The sequence below is a fragment of the Daphnia pulicaria genome, chromosome 1 (assembly GCF_021234035.1).
Source record: "Daphnia pulicaria isolate SC F1-1A chromosome 1, SC_F0-13Bv2, whole genome shotgun sequence".
In the NCBI taxonomy this organism is placed as follows: Eukaryota; Metazoa; Arthropoda; class Branchiopoda; order Diplostraca; family Daphniidae; genus Daphnia; species Daphnia pulicaria.
In genome coordinates, this window is record NC_060913.1 from 152127 (window position 1) to 173245 (window position 21119).

Sequence of the window (21119 nt, forward strand, 5' to 3'; positions counted from 1 at the left end):
CAATTCAGTCGCCATTACCCGACCATATTCGCCTCTAAATCTAGTTCTAATGCTTGCTTACTTTCTGTTCGAAATACACACCAACCTTAGCCAAACAAACGAGGACATATAAGTACATTTGTCAATGGACAACCGAATATAAAATTTGATAATATTTCCAAACGCCACTATTTTTGGCTAACTGTCATTTTTAATTTTCTCGTTCCGGGGATGTCCGATCAATGAGCCAACAATCCAAGTGTCATAAGGCTAACGATTGCTTCCCTTACTTAGCTTGCGTTGCATAAGGATCTCAGAGTCAGAGAGATTAGATAGAGCTGCCCGAAGAAACCACCAACGTACAAGCCTCTCGGCTGTGCCGTGCGCTTCGCGCTTTACTTAGCTTGCGTTGCATAAGGATCTCAGAGCCAGAGAGATTAGATAGAGCTGCCCGAAGAAACCACCAACGTACAAGCCTCTCGGCTGTGCCGTGCGCTTCGCGCACGGCGTTTCAAATATCTTTCAGCAACAAAGAGGTTGGAGGACGTCTAGTAGCCTCTCGGCTGTACTTTCTGTTCGAAATACACACCAACCTTAGCCAAACAAACGAGGACATATAAGTACATTTGTCAATGGACAACCGAATATAAAATTTGATAATATTTCCAAACGCCACTATTTTTGGCTAACTGTCATTTTTAATTTTCTCGTTCCGGGGATGTCCGATCAATGAGCCAACAATCCAAGTGTCATAAGGCTAACGATTGCTTCCCTTACTTAGCTTGCGTTGCATAAGGATCTCAGAGTCAGAGAGATTAGATAGAGCTGCCCGAAGAAACCACCAACGTACAAGCCTCTCGGCTGTGCCGTGCGCTTCGCGCTTTACTTAGCTTGCGTTGCATAAGGATCTCAGAGCCAGAGAGATTAGATAGAGCTGCCCGAAGAAACCACCAACGTACAAGCCTCTCGGCTGTGCCGTGCGCTTCGCGCACGGCGTTTCAAATATCTTTCAGCAACAAAGAGGTTGGAGGACGTCTAGTAGCCTCTCGGCTGTACTTTCTGTTCGAAATACACACCAACCTTAGCCAAACAAACGAGGACATATAAGTACATTTGTCAATGGACAACCGAATATAAAATTTGATAATATTTCCAAACGCCACTATTTTTGGCTAACTGTCATTTTTAATTTTCTCGTTCCGGGGATGTCCGATCAATGAGCCAACAATCCAAGTGTCATAAGGCTAACGATTGCTTCCCTTACTTAGCTTGCGTTGCATAAGGATCTCAGAGTCAGAGAGATTAGATAGAGCTGCCCGAAGAAACCACCAACGTACAAGCCTCTCGGCTGTGCCGTGCGCTTCGCGCTTTACTTAGCTTGCGTTGCATAAGGATCTCAGAGCCAGAGAGATTAGATAGAGCTGCCCGAAGAAACCACCAACGTACAAGCCTCTCGGCTGTGCCGTGCGCTTCGCGCACGGCGTTTCAAATATCTTTCAGCAACAAAGAGGTTGGAGGACGTCTAGTAGCCTCTCGGCTGTACTTTCTGTTCGAAATACACACCAACCTTAGCCAAACAAACGAGGACATATAAGTACATTTGTCAATGGACAACCGAATATAAAATTTGATAATATTTCCAAACGCCACTATTTTTGGCTAACTGTCATTTTTAATTTTCTCGTTCCGGGGATGTCCGATCAATGAGCCAACAATCCAAGTGTCATAAGGCTAACGATTGCTTCCCTTACTTAGCTTGCGTTGCATAAGGATCTCAGAGTCAGAGAGATTAGATAGAGCTGCCCGAAGAAACCACCAACGTACAAGCCTCTCGGCTGTGCCGTGCGCTTCGCGCTTTACTTAGCTTGCGTTGCATAAGGATCTCAGAGCCAGAGAGATTAGATAGAGCTGCCCGAAGAAACCACCAACGTACAAGCCTCTCGGCTGTGCCGTGCGCTTCGCGCACGGCGTTTCAAATATCTTTCAGCAACAAAGAGGTTGGAGGACGTCTAGTAGCCTCTCGGCTGTGCCGTGCGCTTCGCGCACGGCGTTTCAAATATCTTTCAGCAACAAAGAGGTTGGAGGACGTCTAGTAGGCAATATCCAGTAAAAAATACGTTCCTTCCATTTTCAACTAATGCCAAAATAATACATTGTAGTCCATGTAGTATCACCCATCTTGGGAAGCACTTCAATTCAATTGGATTCACAAAAATAAAATAATTCCATGCCAACAGCATCCCGTATTCCCAAGCGGTCACCCATCCAAGTACTAACGGGACCCGACATAGCTTAACTTCCGGGAGCTGACGAGACCGGGTGAGTTCTATGTGGTATGGCCGTTGACATTAAACTAGACGCAATTACCCGACCATATTCGCCTCTAATCTATTACTTGTGCTTGAGATTTATCTTTTTGAAATACACACTAATCTTACCAAAACCACCGAAAAACTATCAGTTTGTCATTTTACAAATGTTGTCAGTATGTAGTAGTAGAATATCTTTGTTTCCGCATACAGACGTTTTTAATTTTTCATTTATTCAAAGTGCCCAATCAGAAGACCGGGCGTTAAAAAAATAAGTCATATAGACTCATCAATGCTCCTAACCACGGAAATCTTTAGTAAAAGGCGAAAGATTTATCCGGGTATTGATTAGAAACCAGAGTAAATAACAGTGGTATGCCTTGTATTTATATTCATTTCAAAATTTTGAAGTGCGCTTGTAAGGTTTTTTTTCGAAACATGCGTTTACATATCAAAATCCTTGTGCAATTCTTTATCAATGGGTACAGTTATTTTAAAGTAAATATCATGTATAAAGCTCGTTAACATGTTTTTGAACGAAACAGTTGTGCGCAGTGTTATTTTTGAAAAAAATGAACGATCTTTATGGTACAAGCCCAACACGTAGGTGGTGGGATCAGATGTTTACCCCGACATTCACCCTACAGCGGTTAACAATTTATTGAACTTCCCCTTTAAACATGGTGGAATCTTTTCACCTTGTCATTTGGAATCACCTTTTCAAATATTTTCCCCGTGTTCACAATGTTCCAACTGACTGATATTAATGGCCTTCAGCGAACGAATTAATCAGCCTTGTCTGACGTGCAATACCAACTAAATGGAAACAAAAATCACTTATACGATTTCACTTTCACCGTTTAATGTTATAAACACACTATGCAACACTCCAATTTTTCTAACTGACTGTAATTTTTTTTTTTCTTGTACGCTGAAATGCTCCTGATGGAGCTATCAAAAATTGCCGACGACAAAGATTATTTCACTTCATCGTGGCGGGGTATTGGTTAAAGTTTTCAACTAGCAATAATCACACCTCGGGAGACCCTCATTGGTTATGATATTGCCACTGCGCAAAGCTAAATTATAATCAGAAAAGCAAGTCTACTTAAGCATTTGCTGAATTCGTTCTGCTTGGACGTGTTGGACCAACAATTTCGTTCAGAAATATTCATTTAGATTACCCTAGGCAAATTTTAATTTCCATCTCCCATTGGACTAATACCAACAGGGGACAGTTCATTACATACATGAAATAATTTTTGTCTTAATATCGGGTCAAATACTTGAAATTCTGTAAATGTGTATTTTTCTTCCATACATTTCAACAACTTCCTGCACACACAAAAAAAGGGAGGGGGAATTTCAGGTTTTCATTCCAAATTGTTTTTCACATTATGAACTATTGAAGTGAGCGAGCATTACTTTCCAACCAAACAAAATTTATAGTTAATCTGCGTGTTGACGTGAAAAATCAGTTTTCAGTGCCGTGACCAGGATTCGAACCTGGGTTACTACGGATTCATATCTAGTAGGTACCACAACGTAGGGTCCTAACCACTAGACGATCACGGCCAATCCATTGGCCATGATGATTTATATTAAAGTAGCTAAACATGAATTTCATTACTTTGTTGTTTCTTCCCAGAAAGAAAATCTGATGCTTCGCGTATTCCCAAGCGGTCAACCCTACCGTTTACTAACGGGACCAGATTTAGTTCAACTTCCGGCAGATGACAAGAATTTTTCTTACATTTATAGTGTGTTCAGGGAACGGCGCGAACGCAGTCCCCCACTACCAAAAATTGTACTCCCGAGTTAATCACATTTGGATTAATCGCAAGGGTCAGCCCATCCTTAGTGCAATGGAAAGGCCTCGCCCTGGAGGAACCACCTTGGTGATCATGGTTGCCTCTGAGCCAGGTAAGTATGATTGTGGATGCTTTTTCACTTTGTTTAATACTTTGTATACAGCAGAACAATATTGACAAAGAGTGTTCAAGTATTTGACTGACGTTTAGAGAATACCACCCACTTTCTTTCATCGACTTGAATTACGAACTCGAGCAAAATATAGTAAATAAAGCTCAGTATTTATTTCATGGTCTTGATCTTTGCAAATACTTTTCAAGAAACAAATTGCTTGTTTTTTTTCATTTGGTCGTCCAATTGGCAAATAAGAAAATAAGAAAATCGACTTTTCATATGAAAATACACGCATCTTCATATTTTAAAAAAAAACATCACATCGAAAGATGAACAGTACTAATTAGTTAACACAATCAAGTACGTATTTTTTTATGCTTTTCTTGATATTACGAAAAAAATACAATTAGAAAAAATTACAAACATGTCTACATGACAGTTTTGCAATTATACATGGTCTTTTATTATACGGTGCTAAGACAATTTCTGTTTTATTCAACATGTTCTCCCTCATAGAGGGTGAGCCGATCCCGGAGGTACTGCAATACCGGGTCAACCCGTGGCGGGAGCAGTGCAAGCACTGTATTCCCACCGTATGCCAAAAATCAGTTTAATATTCTGGGGTCCATTTGAACCCGTATCAGATATTAAGCTGATAAGAACAGATACTACACTTTGATCTTAGCCAAAAGGCCGAGAAGCGATAATGTTACAAGGATTACTGCCCAAAATAACCACTGAGGTTCAACACATTTCCGGTGGTGTACGAAGAATACTCATATCACTCAAAACATTCAAGAAATGCTATAAAATATTGAGTTGTTCATTTTTCCAGACGCGACCACTTGATGCTTATAAAGTTCATTTTCATTTGTTTTATTATGCTCATACTGTATTAAGGGAGATACAATTTACGCTGAAGGCGTTGCAAATTTTACTCTCGTTATCACACTAGGTCCTTTTTTTTCAGAATATGGCTTTGCCACGCCACCTGACGACAAAAGCTCTGAACGATAATTAATCATGATTAAATAACAATAACTAAAAGAATGCAATACGATCATAAAGTCATGACACATCCTCAAATTGACCAACCTCACTTTCACAATTTATTTTGCCATACAAGCAGATGATTTAAGGACACGAATACCTGGAATTATTATTAAGATGTATCTCTTTAGATTTTCAAGAATTTAAATTTGTTTTATCATCTCAACCACTCTGAACACGCTAGTTTCCTTCCGCTATTTCACATGGATTTAACGGAAACGGTCCTCAATGACTGTGTTTGATGCTGTCGAGACAGCTACACTCACAGCCTGTTTCACGCTCAGAAACCAGCGTCTTAACTCGTCATCGTGGGTTGAAAGGAGACAAGTTTCTGGTGGGAAACAAGTCAAGATATACTACAGAAATGATCCTGTGAAGTATGATCTTAAATGCAATGTTATTTTGCAGAACTCTAAATAAGGTTTGTACGATCAATGAGCTTTGGCGTAAATTACAGTGCATAGATCGATATTTCGGAATATTAAATTGAGATTTGCAATACTTGACGCACACAGTACATACATTGTCAGGTCTTGCATTTTGTTCATTTATTGAAACACCGAGAAGCTCTTTAATAGTTATAGAACAAGTGACGAGACCAATTTTGGACACAATAAAGAATCCGCGTGCTCATCAAATCAATTTATTACAGTAATGTATTATCGATTGAGAGCCCATTTATCAGCTGGGTGTTTGGCGTGCACCTATAATCCTGCTTCGGGGAGGCTTGGTAGAGTGGATGGCTTGAGTTTAGGAGCCCTGTTTCGTGATACCGCATGTTGATCAGGTGCCCGCACTAAGCTTGACATCAGCATGGATCTGCTAGAGGAATCTAGTAGGTGCAGGTTAGCTAAGGAGGAGCGTAGTGGGTCAGGAGGGAAACCTAGCAGCCAAAAGTTCCCGTGTTCGGCAGTAGTGGGATCGTGCCAGTGAGTGGGCGTCATGCAACAGCCTCAACAAAATAGCCAAACCTCTATCTTTTTTTTTGTCGTTAAAACTACCGAGATCAAACAAACATGCGTTCTACAATATATGGTATCATTAATCAAAGTCCCAGCAATACCCTTTTCAACTAATACCTAAAGAATACATTATATTCCATGTCTCATCTAACTTGGGGAGCAAAAATAAAATTACACCATGCCAACAGCATCCCGTATTCCCAAGCGGTCACCCATCCAAGTACTAACGGGACCCGACATAGCTTAACTTCCGGGAGCTGACGAGACCGGGTGAGTTCTATGTGGTGTGGCCGTTGACATCAATTCAGTCGCCATTACCCGACCATATTCGCCTCTAAATCTAGTTCTAATGCTTGCTTACTTTCTGTTCGAAATACACACCAACCTTAGCCAAACAAACGAGGACATATAAGTACATTTGTCAATGGACAACCGAATATAAAATTTGATAATATTTCCAAACGCCACTATTTTTGGCTAACTGTCATTTTTAATTTTCTCGTTCCGGGGATGTCCGATCAATGAGCCAACAATCCAAGTGTCATAAGGCTAACGATTGCTTCCCTTACTTAGCTTGCGTTGCATAAGGATCTCAGAGTCAGAGAGATTAGATAGAGCTGCCCGAAGAAACCACCAACGTACAAGCCTCTCGGCTGTGCCGTGCGCTTCGCGCTTTACTTAGCTTGCGTTGCATAAGGATCTCAGAGCCAGAGAGATTAGATAGAGCTGCCCGAAGAAACCACCAACGTACAAGCCTCTCGGCGTACAGCCGAGAGGCTACTAGACGTCCTCCAACCTCTTTGTTGCTGAAAGATATTTGAAACGCCGTGCGCGAAGCGCACGGCACAGCCGAGAGGCTTGTACGTTGGTGGTTTCTTCGGGCAGCTCTATCTAATCTCTCTGGCTCTGAGATCCTTATGCAACGCAAGCTAAGTAAAGCGCGAAGCGCACGGCACAGCCGAGAGGCTTGTACGTTGGTGGTTTCTTCGGGCAGCTCTATCTAATCTCTCTGACTCTGAGATCCTTATGCAACGCAAGCTAAGTAAGGGAAGCAATCGTTAGCCTTATGACACTTGGATTGTTGGCTCATTGATCGGACATCCCCGGAACGAGAAAATTAAAAATGACAGTTAGCCACAAAAGACAGTGACGACAAAAGCTCTGAACGATAATTAATCATGATTAAATAACAATAACTAAAAGAATGCAATACGATCATAAAGTCATGACACATCCTCAAATTGACCAACCTCACTTTCACAATTTATTTTGCCATACAAGCAGATGATTTAAGGACACGAATACCTGGAATTATTATTAAGATGTATCTCTTTAGATTTTCAAGAATTTAAATTTGTTTTATCATCTCAACCACTCTGAACACGCTAGTTTCCTTCCGCTATTTCACATGGATTTAACGGAAACGGTCCTCAATGACTGTGTTTGATGCTGTCGAGACAGCTACACTCACAGCCTGTTTCACGCTCAGAAACCAGCGTCTTAACTCGTCATCGTGGGTTGAAAGGAGACAAGTTTCTGGTGGGAAACAAGTCAAGATATACTACAGAAATGATCCTGTGAAGTATGATCTTAAATGCAATGTTATTTTGCAGAACTCTAAATAAGGTTTGTACGATCAATGAGCTTTGGCGTAAATTACAGTGCATAGATCGATATTTCGGAATATTAAATTGAGATTTGCAATACTTGACGCACACAGTACATACATTGTCAGGTCTTGCATTTTGTTCATTTATTGAAACACCGAGAAGCTCTTTAATAGTTATAGAACAAGTGACGAGACCAATTTTGGACACAATAAAGAATCCGCGTGCTCATCAAATCAATTTATTACAGTAATGTATTATCGATTGAGAGCCCATTTATCAGCTGGGTGTTTGGCGTGCACCTATAATCCTGCTTCGGGGAGGCTTGGTAGAGTGGATGGCTTGAGTTTAGGAGCCCTGTTTCGTGATACCGCATGTTGATCAGGTGCCCGCACTAAGCTTGACATCAGCATGGATCTGCTAGAGGAATCTAGTAGGTGCAGGTTAGCTAAGGAGGAGCGTAGTGGGTCAGGAGGGAAACCTAGCAGCCAAAAGTTCCCGTGTTCGGCAGTAGTGGGATCGTGCCAGTGAGTGGGCGTCATGCAACAGCCTCAACAAAATAGCCAAACCTCTATCTTTTTTTTTGTCGTTAAAACTACCGAGATCAAACAAACATGCGTTCTACAATATATGGTATCATTAATCAAAGTCCCAGCAATACCCTTTTCAACTAATACCTAAAGAATACATTATATTCCATGTCTCATCTAACTTGGGGAGCAAAAATAAAATTACACCATGCCAACAGCATCCCGTATTCCCAAGCGGTCACCCATCCAAGTACTAACGGGACCCGACATAGCTTAACTTCCGGGAGCTGACGAGACCGGGTGAGTTCTATGTGGTGTGGCCGTTGACATCAATTCAGTCGCCATTACCCGACCATATTCGCCTCTAAATCTAGTTCTAATGCTTGCTTACTTTCTGTTCGAAATACACACCAACCTTAGCCAAACAAACGAGGACATATAAGTACATTTGTCAATGGACAACCGAATATAAAATTTGATAATATTTCCAAACGCCACTATTTTTGGCTAACTGTCATTTTTAATTTTCTCGTTCCGGGGATGTCCGATCAATGAGCCAACAATCCAAGTGTCATAAGGCTAACGATTGCTTCCCTTACTTAGCTTGCGTTGCATAAGGATCTCAGAGTCAGAGAGATTAGATAGAGCTGCCCGAAGAAACCACCAACGTACAAGCCTCTCGGCTGTGCCGTGCGCTTCGCGCTTTACTTAGCTTGCGTTGCATAAGGATCTCAGAGCCAGAGAGATTAGATAGAGCTGCCCGAAGAAACCACCAACGTACAAGCCTCTCGGCTGTGCCGTGCGCTTCGCGCACGGCGTTTCAAATATCTTTCAGCAACAAAGAGGTTGGAGGACGTCTAGTAGCCTCTCGGCTGTACTTTCTGTTCGAAATACACACCAACCTTAGCCAAACAAACGAGGACATATAAGTACATTTGTCAATGGACAACCGAATATAAAATTTGATAATATTTCCAAACGCCACTATTTTTGGCTAACTGTCATTTTTAATTTTCTCGTTCCGGGGATGTCCGATCAATGAGCCAACAATCCAAGTGTCATAAGGCTAACGATTGCTTCCCTTACTTAGCTTGCGTTGCATAAGGATCTCAGAGTCAGAGAGATTAGATAGAGCTGCCCGAAGAAACCACCAACGTACAAGCCTCTCGGCTGTGCCGTGCGCTTCGCGCTTTACTTAGCTTGCGTTGCATAAGGATCTCAGAGCCAGAGAGATTAGATAGAGCTGCCCGAAGAAACCACCAACGTACAAGCCTCTCGGCTGTGCCGTGCGCTTCGCGCACGGCGTTTCAAATATCTTTCAGCAACAAAGAGGTTGGAGGACGTCTAGTAGCCTCTCGGCTGTACTTTCTGTTCGAAATACACACCAACCTTAGCCAAACAAACGAGGACATATAAGTACATTTGTCAATGGACAACCGAATATAAAATTTGATAATATTTCCAAACGCCACTATTTTTGGCTAACTGTCATTTTTAATTTTCTCGTTCCGGGGATGTCCGATCAATGAGCCAACAATCCAAGTGTCATAAGGCTAACGATTGCTTCCCTTACTTAGCTTGCGTTGCATAAGGATCTCAGAGTCAGAGAGATTAGATAGAGCTGCCCGAAGAAACCACCAACGTACAAGCCTCTCGGCTGTGCCGTGCGCTTCGCGCTTTACTTAGCTTGCGTTGCATAAGGATCTCAGAGCCAGAGAGATTAGATAGAGCTGCCCGAAGAAACCACCAACGTACAAGCCTCTCGGCTGTGCCGTGCGCTTCGCGCACGGCGTTTCAAATATCTTTCAGCAACAAAGAGGTTGGAGGACGTCTAGTAGCCTCTCGGCTGTACTTTCTGTTCGAAATACACACCAACCTTAGCCAAACAAACGAGGACATATAAGTACATTTGTCAATGGACAACCGAATATAAAATTTGATAATATTTCCAAACGCCACTATTTTTGGCTAACTGTCATTTTTAATTTTCTCGTTCCGGGGATGTCCGATCAATGAGCCAACAATCCAAGTGTCATAAGGCTAACGATTGCTTCCCTTACTTAGCTTGCGTTGCATAAGGATCTCAGAGTCAGAGAGATTAGATAGAGCTGCCCGAAGAAACCACCAACGTACAAGCCTCTCGGCTGTGCCGTGCGCTTCGCGCTTTACTTAGCTTGCGTTGCATAAGGATCTCAGAGCCAGAGAGATTAGATAGAGCTGCCCGAAGAAACCACCAACGTACAAGCCTCTCGGCTGTGCCGTGCGCTTCGCGCACGGCGTTTCAAATATCTTTCAGCAACAAAGAGGTTGGAGGACGTCTAGTAGCCTCTCGGCTGTACTTTCTGTTCGAAATACACACCAACCTTAGCCAAACAAACGAGGACATATAAGTACATTTGTCAATGGACAACCGAATATAAAATTTGATAATATTTCCAAACGCCACTATTTTTGGCTAACTGTCATTTTTAATTTTCTCGTTCCGGGGATGTCCGATCAATGAGCCAACAATCCAAGTGTCATAAGGCTAACGATTGCTTCCCTTACTTAGCTTGCGTTGCATAAGGATCTCAGAGTCAGAGAGATTAGATAGAGCTGCCCGAAGAAACCACCAACGTACAAGCCTCTCGGCTGTGCCGTGCGCTTCGCGCTTTACTTAGCTTGCGTTGCATAAGGATCTCAGAGCCAGAGAGATTAGATAGAGCTGCCCGAAGAAACCACCAACGTACAAGCCTCTCGGCTGTGCCGTGCGCTTCGCGCACGGCGTTTCAAATATCTTTCAGCAACAAAGAGGTTGGAGGACGTCTAGTAGCCTCTCGGCTGTGCCGTGCGCTTCGCGCACGGCGTTTCAAATATCTTTCAGCAACAAAGAGGTTGGAGGACGTCTAGTAGGCAATATCCAGTAAAAAATACGTTCCTTCCATTTTCAACTAATGCCAAAATAATACATTGTAGTCCATGTAGTATCACCCATCTTGGGAAGCACTTCAATTCAATTGGATTCACAAAAATAAAATAATTCCATGCCAACAGCATCCCGTATTCCCAAGCGGTCACCCATCCAAGTACTAACGGGACCCGACATAGCTTAACTTCCGGGAGCTGACGAGACCGGGTGAGTTCTATGTGGTATGGCCGTTGACATTAAACTAGACGCAATTACCCGACCATATTCGCCTCTAATCTATTACTTGTGCTTGAGATTTATCTTTTTGAAATACACACTAATCTTACCAAAACCACCGAAAAACTATCAGTTTGTCATTTTACAAATGTTGTCAGTATGTAGTAGTAGAATATCTTTGTTTCCGCATACAGACGTTTTTAATTTTTCATTTATTCAAAGTGCCCAATCAGAAGACCGGGCGTTAAAAAAATAAGTCATATAGACTCATCAATGCTCCTAACCACGGAAATCTTTAGTAAAAGGCGAAAGATTTATCCGGGTATTGATTAGAAACCAGAGTAAATAACAGTGGTATGCCTTGTATTTATATTCATTTCAAAATTTTGAAGTGCGCTTGTAAGGTTTTTTTTCGAAACATGCGTTTACATATCAAAATCCTTGTGCAATTCTTTATCAATGGGTACAGTTATTTTAAAGTAAATATCATGTATAAAGCTCGTTAACATGTTTTTGAACGAAACAGTTGTGCGCAGTGTTATTTTTGAAAAAAATGAACGATCTTTATGGTACAAGCCCAACACGTAGGTGGTGGGATCAGATGTTTACCCCGACATTCACCCTACAGCGGTTAACAATTTATTGAACTTCCCCTTTAAACATGGTGGAATCTTTTCACCTTGTCATTTGGAATCACCTTTTCAAATATTTTCCCCGTGTTCACAATGTTCCAACTGACTGATATTAATGGCCTTCAGCGAACGAATTAATCAGCCTTGTCTGACGTGCAATACCAACTAAATGGAAACAAAAATCACTTATACGATTTCACTTTCACCGTTTAATGTTATAAACACACTATGCAACACTCCAATTTTTCTAACTGACTGTAATTTTTTTTTTTCTTGTACGCTGAAATGCTCCTGATGGAGCTATCAAAAATTGCCGACGACAAAGATTATTTCACTTCATCGTGGCGGGGTATTGGTTAAAGTTTTCAACTAGCAATAATCACACCTCGGGAGACCCTCATTGGTTATGATATTGCCACTGCGCAAAGCTAAATTATAATCAGAAAAGCAAGTCTACTTAAGCATTTGCTGAATTCGTTCTGCTTGGACGTGTTGGACCAACAATTTCGTTCAGAAATATTCATTTAGATTACCCTAGGCAAATTTTAATTTCCATCTCCCATTGGACTAATACCAACAGGGGACAGTTCATTACATACATGAAATAATTTTTGTCTTAATATCGGGTCAAATACTTGAAATTCTGTAAATGTGTATTTTTCTTCCATACATTTCAACAACTTCCTGCACACACAAAAAAAGGGAGGGGGAATTTCAGGTTTTCATTCCAAATTGTTTTTCACATTATGAACTATTGAAGTGAGCGAGCATTACTTTCCAACCAAACAAAATTTATAGTTAATCTGCGTGTTGACGTGAAAAATCAGTTTTCAGTGCCGTGACCAGGATTCGAACCTGGGTTACTACGGATTCATATCTAGTAGGTACCACAACGTAGGGTCCTAACCACTAGACGATCACGGCCAATCCATTGGCCATGATGATTTATATTAAAGTAGCTAAACATGAATTTCATTACTTTGTTGTTTCTTCCCAGAAAGAAAATCTGATGCTTCGCGTATTCCCAAGCGGTCAACCCTACCGTTTACTAACGGGACCAGATTTAGTTCAACTTCCGGCAGATGACAAGAATTTTTCTTACATTTATAGTGTGTTCAGGGAACGGCGCGAACGCAGTCCCCCACTACCAAAAATTGTACTCCCGAGTTAATCACATTTGGATTAATCGCAAGGGTCAGCCCATCCTTAGTGCAATGGAAAGGCCTCGCCCTGGAGGAACCACCTTGGTGATCATGGTTGCCTCTGAGCCAGGTAAGTATGATTGTGGATGCTTTTTCACTTTGTTTAATACTTTGTATACAGCAGAACAATATTGACAAAGAGTGTTCAAGTATTTGACTGACGTTTAGAGAATACCACCCACTTTCTTTCATCGACTTGAATTACGAACTCGAGCAAAATATAGTAAATAAAGCTCAGTATTTATTTCATGGTCTTGATCTTTGCAAATACTTTTCAAGAAACAAATTGCTTGTTTTTTTTCATTTGGTCGTCCAATTGGCAAATAAGAAAATAAGAAAATCGACTTTTCATATGAAAATACACGCATCTTCATATTTTAAAAAAAAACATCACATCGAAAGATGAACAGTACTAATTAGTTAACACAATCAAGTACGTATTTTTTTATGCTTTTCTTGATATTACGAAAAAAATACAATTAGAAAAAATTACAAACATGTCTACATGACAGTTTTGCAATTATACATGGTCTTTTATTATACGGTGCTAAGACAATTTCTGTTTTATTCAATATGTTCTCCCTCATAGAGGGTGAGCCGATCCCGGAGGTACTGCAATACCGGGTCAACCCGTGGCGGGAGCAGTGCAAGCACTGTATTCCCACCGTATGCCAAAAATCAGTTTAATATTCTGGGGTCCATTTGAACCCGTATCAGATATTAAGCTGATAAGAACAGATACTACACTTTGATCTTAGCCAAAAGGCCGAGAAGCGATAATGTTACAAGGATTACTGCCCAAAATAACCACTGAGGTTCAACACATTTCCGGTGGTGTACGAAGAATACTCATATCACTCAAAACATTCAAGAAATGCTATAAAATATTGAGTTGTTCATTTTTCCAGACGCGACCACTTGATGCTTATAAAGTTCATTTTCATTTGTTTTATTATGCTCATACTGTATTAAGGGAGATACAATTTACGCTGAAGGCGTTGCAAATTTTACTCTCGTTATCACACTAGGTCCTTTTTTTTCAGAATATGGCTTTGCCACGCCACCTGACGACAAAAGCTCTGAACGATAATTAATCATGATTAAATAACAATAACTAAAAGAATGCAATACGATCATAAAGTCATGACACATCCTCAAATTGACCAACCTCACTTTCACAATTTATTTTGCCATACAAGCAGATGATTTAAGGACACGAATACCTGGAATTATTATTAAGATGTATCTCTTTAGATTTTCAAGAATTTAAATTTGTTTTATCATCTCAACCACTCTGAACACGCTAGTTTCCTTCCGCTATTTCACATGGATTTAACGGAAACGGTCCTCAATGACTGTGTTTGATGCTGTCGAGACAGCTACACTCACAGCCTGTTTCACGCTCAGAAACCAGCGTCTTAACTCGTCATCGTGGGTTGAAAGGAGACAAGTTTCTGGTGGGAAACAAGTCAAGATATACTACAGAAATGATCCTGTGAAGTATGATCTTAAATGCAATGTTATTTTGCAGAACTCTAAATAAGGTTTGTACGATCAATGAGCTTTGGCGTAAATTACAGTGCATAGATCGATATTTCGGAATATTAAATTGAGATTTGCAATACTTGACGCACACAGTACATACATTGTCAGGTCTTGCATTTTGTTCATTTATTGAAACACCGAGAAGCTCTTTAATAGTTATAGAACAAGTGACGAGACCAATTTTGGACACAATAAAGAATCCGCGTGCTCATCAAATCAATTTATTACAGTAATGTATTATCGATTGAGAGCCCATTTATCAGCTGGGTGTTTGGCGTGCACCTATAATCCTGCTTCGGGGAGGCTTGGTAGAGTGGATGGCTTGAGTTTAGGAGCCCTGTTTCGTGATACCGCATGTTGATCAGGTGCCCGCACTAAGCTTGACATCAGCATGGATCTGCTAGAGGAATCTAGTAGGTGCAGGTTAGCTAAGGAGGAGCGTAGTGGGTCAGGAGGGAAACCTAGCAGCCAAAAGTTCCCGTGTTCGGCAGTAGTGGGATCGTGCCAGTGAGTGGGCGTCATGCAACAGCCTCAACAAAATAGCCAAACCTCTATCTTTTTTTTTGTCGTTAAAACTACCGAGATCAAACAAACATGCGTTCTACAATATATGGTATCATTAATCAAAGTCCCAGCAATACCCTTTTCAACTAATACCTAAAGAATACATTATATTCCATGTCTCATCTAACTTGGGGAGCAAAAATAAAATTACACCATGCCAACAGCATCCCGTATTCCCAAGCGGTCACCCATCCAAGTACTAACGGGACCCGACATAGCTTAACTTCCGGGAGCTGACGAGACCGGGTGAGTTCTATGTGGTGTGGCCGTTGACATCAATTCAGTCGCCATTACCCGACCATATTCGCCTCTAAATCTAGTTCTAATGCTTGCTTACTTTCTGTTCGAAATACACACCAACCTTAGCCAAACAAACGAGGACATATAAGTACATTTGTCAATGGACAACCGAATATAAAATTTGATAATATTTCCAAACGCCACTATTTTTGGCTAACTGTCATTTTTAATTTTCTCGTTCCGGGGATGTCCGATCAATGAGCCAACAATCCAAGTGTCATAAGGCTAACGATTGCTTCCCTTACTTAGCTTGCGTTGCATAAGGATCTCAGAGTCAGAGAGATTAGATAGAGCTGCCCGAAGAAACCACCAACGTACAAGCCTCTCGGCTGTGCCGTGCGCTTCGCGCTTTACTTAGCTTGCGTTGCATAAGGATCTCAGAGCCAGAGAGATTAGATAGAGCTGCCCGAAGAAACCACCAACGTACAAGCCTCTCGGCGTACAGCCGAGAGGCTACTAGACGTCCTCCAACCTCTTTGTTGCTGAAAGATATTTGAAACGCCGTGCGCGAAGCGCACGGCACAGCCGAGAGGCTTGTACGTTGGTGGTTTCTTCGGGCAGCTCTATCTAATCTCTCTGGCTCTGAGATCCTTATGCAACGCAAGCTAAGTAAAGCGCGAAGCGCACGGCACAGCCGAGAGGCTTGTACGTTGGTGGTTTCTTCGGGCAGCTCTATCTAATCTCTCTGACTCTGAGATCCTTATGCAACGCAAGCTAAGTAAGGGAAGCAATCGTTAGCCTTATGACACTTGGATTGTTGGCTCATTGATCGGACATCCCCGGAACGAGAAAATTAAAAATGACAGTTAGCCACAAAAGACAGTGACGACAAAAGCTCTGAACGATAATTAATCATGATTAAATAACAATAACTAAAAGAATGCAATACGATCATAAAGTCATGACACATCCTCAAATTGACCAACCTCACTTTCACAATTTATTTTGCCATACAAGCAGATGATTTAAGGACACGAATACCTGGAATTATTATTAAGATGTATCTCTTTAGATTTTCAAGAATTTAAATTTGTTTTATCATCTCAACCACTCTGAACACGCTAGTTTTCTTCCGCTATTTCACATGGATTTAACGGAAACGGTCCTCAATGACTGTGTTTGATGCTGTCGAGACAGCTACACTCACAGCCTGTTTCACGCTCAGAAACCAGCGTCTTAACTCGTCATCGTGGGTTGAAAGGAGACAGGTTTCTGGTGGGAAACAAGTCAAGATATACTACAGAAATGATCCTGTGAAGTATGATCTTAAATGCAATGTTATTTTGCAGAACTCTAAATAAGGTTTGTACGATCAATGAGCTTTGGCGTAAATTACAGTGCATAGATCGATATTTCGGAATATTAAATTGAGATTTGCAATACTTGACGCACACAGTACATACATTGTCAGGTCTTGCATTTTGTTCATTTATTGAAACACCGAGAAGCTCTTTAATAGTTATAGAACAAGTGACGAGACCAATTTTGGACACAATAAAGAATCCGCGTGCTCATCAAATCAATTTATTACAGTAATGTATTATCGATTGAGAGCCCATTTATCAGCTGGGTGTTTGGCGTGCACCTATAATCCTGCTTCGGGGAGGCTTGGTAGAGTGGATGGCTTGAGTTTAGGAGCCCTGTTTCGTGATACCGCATGTTGATCAGGTGCCCGCACTAAGCTTGACATCAGCATGGATCTGCTAGAGGAATCTAGTAGGTGCAGGTTAGCTAAGGAGGAGCGTAGTGGGTCAGGAGGGAAACCTAGCAGCCAAAAGTTCCCGTGTTCGGCAGTAGTGGGATCGTGCCAGTGAGTGGGCGTCATGCAACAGCCTCAACAAAATAGCCAAACCTCTATCTTTTTTTTTGTCGTTAAAACTACCGAGATCAAACAAACATGCGTTCTACAATATATGGTATCATTAATCAAAGTCCCAGCAATACCCTTTTCAACTAATACCTAAAGAATACATTATATTCCATGTCTCATCTAACTTGGGGAGCAAAAATAAAATTACACCATGCCAACAGCATCCCGTATTCCCAAGCGGTCACCCATCCAAGTACTAACGGGACCCGACATAGCTTAACTTCCGGGAGCTGACGAGACCGGGTGAGTTCTATGTGGTGTGGCCGTTGACATCAATTCAGTCGCCATTACCCGACCATATTCGCCTCTAAATCTAGTTCTAATGCTTGCTTACTTTCTGTTCGAAATACACACCAACCTTAGCCAAACAAACGAGGACATATAAGTACATTTGTCAATGGACAACCGAATATAAAATTTGATAATATTTCCAAACGCCACTATTTTTGGCTAACTGTCATTTTTAATTTTCTCGTTCCGGGGATGTCCGATCAATGAGCCAACAATCCAAGTGTCATAAGGCTAACGATTGCTTCCCTTACTTAGCTTGCGTTGCATAAGGATCTCAGAGTCAGAGAGATTAGATAGAGCTGCCCGAAGAAACCACCAACGTACAAGCCTCTCGGCTGTGCCGTGCGCTTCGCGCTTTACTTAGCTTGCGTTGCATAAGGATCTCAGAGCCAGAGAGATTAGATAGAGCTGCCCGAAGAAACCACCAACGTACAAGCCTCTCGGCTGTGCCGTGCGCTTCGCGCACGGCGTTTCAAATATCTTTCAGCAACAAAGAGGTTGGAGGACGTCTAGTAGCCTCTCGGCTGTACTTTCTGTTCGAAATACACACCAACCTTAGCCAAACAAACGAGGACATATAAGTACATTTGTCAATGGACAACCGAATATAAAATTTGATAATATTTCCAAACGCCACTATTTTTGGCTAACTGTCATTTTTAATTTTCTCGTTCCGGGGATGTCCGATCAATGAGCCAACAATCCAAGTGTCATAAGGCTAACGATTGCTTCCCTTACTTAGCTTGCGTTGCATAAGGATCTCAGAGTCAGAGAGATTAGATAGAGCTGCCCGAAGAAACCACCAACGTACAAGCCTCTCGGCTGTGCCGTGCGCTTCGCGCTTTACTTAGCTTGCGTTGCATAAGGATCTCAGAGCCAGAGAGATTAGATAGAGCTGCCCGAAGAAACCACCAACGTACAAGCCTCTCGGCTGTACGTTAAAACGAGGACATATAAGTACATTTGTCAATGGACAACCGAATATAAAATTTGATAATATTTCCAAACGCCACTATTTTTGGCTAACTGTCATTTTTAATTTTCTCGTTCCGGGGATGTCCGATCAATGAGCCAACAATCCAAGTGTCATAAGGCTAACGATTGCTTCCCTTACTTAGCTTGCGTTGCATAAGGATCTCAGAGTCAGAGAGATTAGATAGAGCTGCCCGAAGAAACCACCAACGTACAAGCCTCTCGGCTGTGCCGTGCGCTTCGCGCTTTACTTAGCTTGCGTTGCATAAGGATCTCAGAGCCAGAGAGATTAGATAGAGCTGCCGAAGAAACCACCAACGTACAAGCCTCTCGGCTGTGCCGTGCGCTTCGCGCACGGCGTTTCAAATATCTTTCAGCAACAAAGAGGTTGGAGGACGTCTAGTAGCCTCTCGGCTGTACTTTCTGTTCGAAATACACACCAACCTTAGCCAAACAAACGAGGACATATAAGTACATTTGTCAATGGACAACCGAATATAAAATTTGATAATATTTCCAAACGCCACTATTTTTGGCTAACTGTCATTTTTAATTTTCTCGTTCCGGGGATGTCCGATCAATGAGCCAACAATCCAAGTGTCATAAGGCTAACGATTGCTTCCCTTACTTAGCTTGCGTTGCATAAGGATCTCAGAGTCAGAGAGATTAGATAGAGCTGCCCGAAGAAACCACCAACGTACAAGCCTCTCGGGCTGTGCCGTGCGCTTCGCGCTTTACTTAGCTTGCGTTGCATAAGGATCTCAGAGCCAGAGAGATTAGATAGAGCTGCCCGAAGAAACCACCAACGTACAAGCCTCTCGGCTGTGCCGTGCGCTTCGCGCACGGCGTTTCAAATATCTTTCAGCAACAAAGAGGTTGGAGGACGTCTAGTAGCCTCTCGGCTGTGCCGTGCGCTTCGCGCACGGCGTTTCAAATATCTTTCAGCAACAAAGAGGTTGGAGGACGTCTAGTAGGCAATATCCAGTAAAAAATACGTTCCTTCCATTTTCAACTAATGCCAAAATAATACATTGTAGTCCATGTAGTATCACCCATCTTGGGAAGCACTTCAATTCAATTGGATTCACAAAAATAAAATAATTCCATGCCAACAGCATCCCGTATTCCCAAGCGGTCACCCATCCAAGTACTAACGGGACCCGACATAGCTTAACTTCCGGGAGCTGACGAGACCGGGTGAGTTCTATGTGGTATGGCCGTTGACATTAAACTAGACGCAATTACCCGACCATATTCGCCTCTAATCTATTACTTGTGCTTGAGATTTATCTTTTTGAAATACACACTAATCTTACCAAAACCACCGAAAAACTATCAGTTTGTCATTTTACAAATGTTGTCAGTATGTAGTAGTAGAATATCTTTGTTTCCGCATACAGACGTTTTTAATTTTTCATTTATTCAAAGTGCCCAATCAGAAGACCGGGCGTTAAAAAAATAAGTCATATAGACTCATCAATGCTCCTAACCACGGAAATCTTTAGTAAAAGGCGAAAGATTTATCCGGGTATTGATTAGAAACCAGAGTAAATAACAGTGGTATGCCTTGTATTTATATTCATTTCAAAATTTTGAAGTGCGCTTGTAAGGTTTTTTTTTCGAAACATGCGTTTACATATCAAAATCCTTGTGCAATTCTTTATCAATGGGTACAGTTATTTTAAAGTAAATATCATGTATAAAGCTCGTTAACATGTTTTTGAACGAAACAGTTGTGCGCAGTGTTATTTTTGAAAAAAAGAACGATCTTTATGGTACAAAGCCCAACACGTAGGTGGTGGGATCAGATGTTTACCCCGACATTCACCCTACAGCGGTTAACAATTTATTGAACTTCCCCTTTAAACATGGTGGAATCTTTTCACCTTGTCATTTGGAATCACCTTTTCAAATATTTTCCCCGTGTTCACAATGTTCCAACTGACTGATATTAATGGCCTTCAGCGAACGAATTAATCAGCCTTGTCTGACGTGCAATACCAACTAAATGGAAACAAAAATCACTTATACGATTTCACTTTCACCGTTTAATGTTATAAACACACTATGCAACACTCCAATTTTTCTAACTGACTGTAATTTTTTTTTTCTTGTACGCTGAAATGCTCCTGATGGAGCTATCAAAAATTGCCGACGACAAAGATTATTTCACTTCATCGTGGCGGGGTATTGGTTAAAGTTTTCAACTAGCAATAATCACACCTCGGGAGACCCTCATTGGTTATGATATTGCCA

The 21119-nt window shown here is 41.5% G+C and overlaps 22 non-coding genes and 1 pseudogene across 22 annotated transcripts; all 23 read right to left on the reverse strand.

Moving 5' to 3' along the window:
• Positions 1–2207: 2207 nt before the first annotated feature.
• LOC124322421 lies at positions 2208–2326 on the reverse strand. Its single transcript, XR_006914707.1, has one exon. It is a non-coding gene; the product is annotated as a 5S ribosomal RNA (ribosomal RNA).
• A 203-nt stretch (positions 2327–2529) lies between these two features.
• Positions 2530–2652, reverse strand: LOC124322784. The gene has a single exon (XR_006915045.1). It is a non-coding gene; the product is annotated as a U5 spliceosomal RNA (small nuclear RNA).
• A 575-nt stretch (positions 2653–3227) lies between these two features.
• LOC124322592 lies at positions 3228–3369 on the reverse strand. The gene has a single exon (XR_006914866.1). It is a non-coding gene; the product is annotated as a U4 spliceosomal RNA (small nuclear RNA).
• Positions 3370–3773: 404 nt separating this feature from the next.
• Positions 3774–3863, reverse strand: Trnah-gug. The gene is given in 2 exon segments: positions 3774–3808; positions 3827–3863. It is a non-coding gene; the product is annotated as a tRNA-His (tRNA).
• A 192-nt stretch (positions 3864–4055) lies between these two features.
• Positions 4056–4219, reverse strand: LOC124321956. Its single transcript, XR_006914317.1, has one exon. It is a non-coding gene; the product is annotated as a U1 spliceosomal RNA (small nuclear RNA).
• A 509-nt stretch (positions 4220–4728) lies between these two features.
• On the reverse strand, positions 4729–4919 carry LOC124322150. The gene has a single exon (XR_006914500.1). It is a non-coding gene; the product is annotated as a U2 spliceosomal RNA (small nuclear RNA).
• A 510-nt stretch (positions 4920–5429) lies between these two features.
• On the reverse strand, positions 5430–5651 carry LOC124322379. The gene has a single exon (XR_006914667.1). It is a non-coding gene; the product is annotated as a small nucleolar RNA U3 (small nucleolar RNA).
• A 754-nt stretch (positions 5652–6405) lies between these two features.
• On the reverse strand, positions 6406–6524 carry LOC124323078. Its single transcript, XR_006915323.1, has one exon. It is a non-coding gene; the product is annotated as a 5S ribosomal RNA (ribosomal RNA).
• Positions 6525–7596: 1072 nt separating this feature from the next.
• LOC124322381 lies at positions 7597–7818 on the reverse strand. The gene has a single exon (XR_006914669.1). It is a non-coding gene; the product is annotated as a small nucleolar RNA U3 (small nucleolar RNA).
• A 754-nt stretch (positions 7819–8572) lies between these two features.
• Positions 8573–8691, reverse strand: LOC124323079. The gene has a single exon (XR_006915324.1). It is a non-coding gene; the product is annotated as a 5S ribosomal RNA (ribosomal RNA).
• A 2696-nt stretch (positions 8692–11387) lies between these two features.
• LOC124322539 lies at positions 11388–11506 on the reverse strand. The gene has a single exon (XR_006914819.1). It is a non-coding gene; the product is annotated as a 5S ribosomal RNA (ribosomal RNA).
• A 203-nt stretch (positions 11507–11709) lies between these two features.
• LOC124322785 lies at positions 11710–11832 on the reverse strand. Its single transcript, XR_006915046.1, has one exon. It is a non-coding gene; the product is annotated as a U5 spliceosomal RNA (small nuclear RNA).
• A 575-nt stretch (positions 11833–12407) lies between these two features.
• LOC124322594 lies at positions 12408–12549 on the reverse strand. The gene has a single exon (XR_006914868.1). It is a non-coding gene; the product is annotated as a U4 spliceosomal RNA (small nuclear RNA).
• Positions 12550–12953: 404 nt separating this feature from the next.
• Positions 12954–13043, reverse strand: Trnah-gug. The gene is given in 2 exon segments: positions 12954–12988; positions 13007–13043. It is a non-coding gene; the product is annotated as a tRNA-His (tRNA).
• Positions 13044–13235: 192 nt separating this feature from the next.
• Positions 13236–13399, reverse strand: LOC124321957. The gene has a single exon (XR_006914318.1). It is a non-coding gene; the product is annotated as a U1 spliceosomal RNA (small nuclear RNA).
• Positions 13400–13908: 509 nt separating this feature from the next.
• Positions 13909–14099, reverse strand: LOC124322151. The gene has a single exon (XR_006914501.1). It is a non-coding gene; the product is annotated as a U2 spliceosomal RNA (small nuclear RNA).
• A 510-nt stretch (positions 14100–14609) lies between these two features.
• Positions 14610–14831, reverse strand: LOC124322382. The gene has a single exon (XR_006914670.1). It is a non-coding gene; the product is annotated as a small nucleolar RNA U3 (small nucleolar RNA).
• A 754-nt stretch (positions 14832–15585) lies between these two features.
• LOC124323080 lies at positions 15586–15704 on the reverse strand. Its single transcript, XR_006915325.1, has one exon. It is a non-coding gene; the product is annotated as a 5S ribosomal RNA (ribosomal RNA).
• Positions 15705–16776: 1072 nt separating this feature from the next.
• Positions 16777–16998, reverse strand: LOC124322572. Its single transcript, XR_006914850.1, has one exon. It is a non-coding gene; the product is annotated as a small nucleolar RNA U3 (small nucleolar RNA).
• Positions 16999–17752: 754 nt separating this feature from the next.
• On the reverse strand, positions 17753–17871 carry LOC124323081. Its single transcript, XR_006915326.1, has one exon. It is a non-coding gene; the product is annotated as a 5S ribosomal RNA (ribosomal RNA).
• A 2098-nt stretch (positions 17872–19969) lies between these two features.
• LOC124322658 lies at positions 19970–20088 on the reverse strand. The gene has a single exon (XR_006914928.1). It is a non-coding gene; the product is annotated as a 5S ribosomal RNA (ribosomal RNA).
• A 203-nt stretch (positions 20089–20291) lies between these two features.
• On the reverse strand, positions 20292–20414 carry LOC124322786. Its single transcript, XR_006915047.1, has one exon. It is a non-coding gene; the product is annotated as a U5 spliceosomal RNA (small nuclear RNA).
• Positions 20415–20989: 575 nt separating this feature from the next.
• On the reverse strand, positions 20990–21119 carry LOC124322768 (annotated as a pseudogene).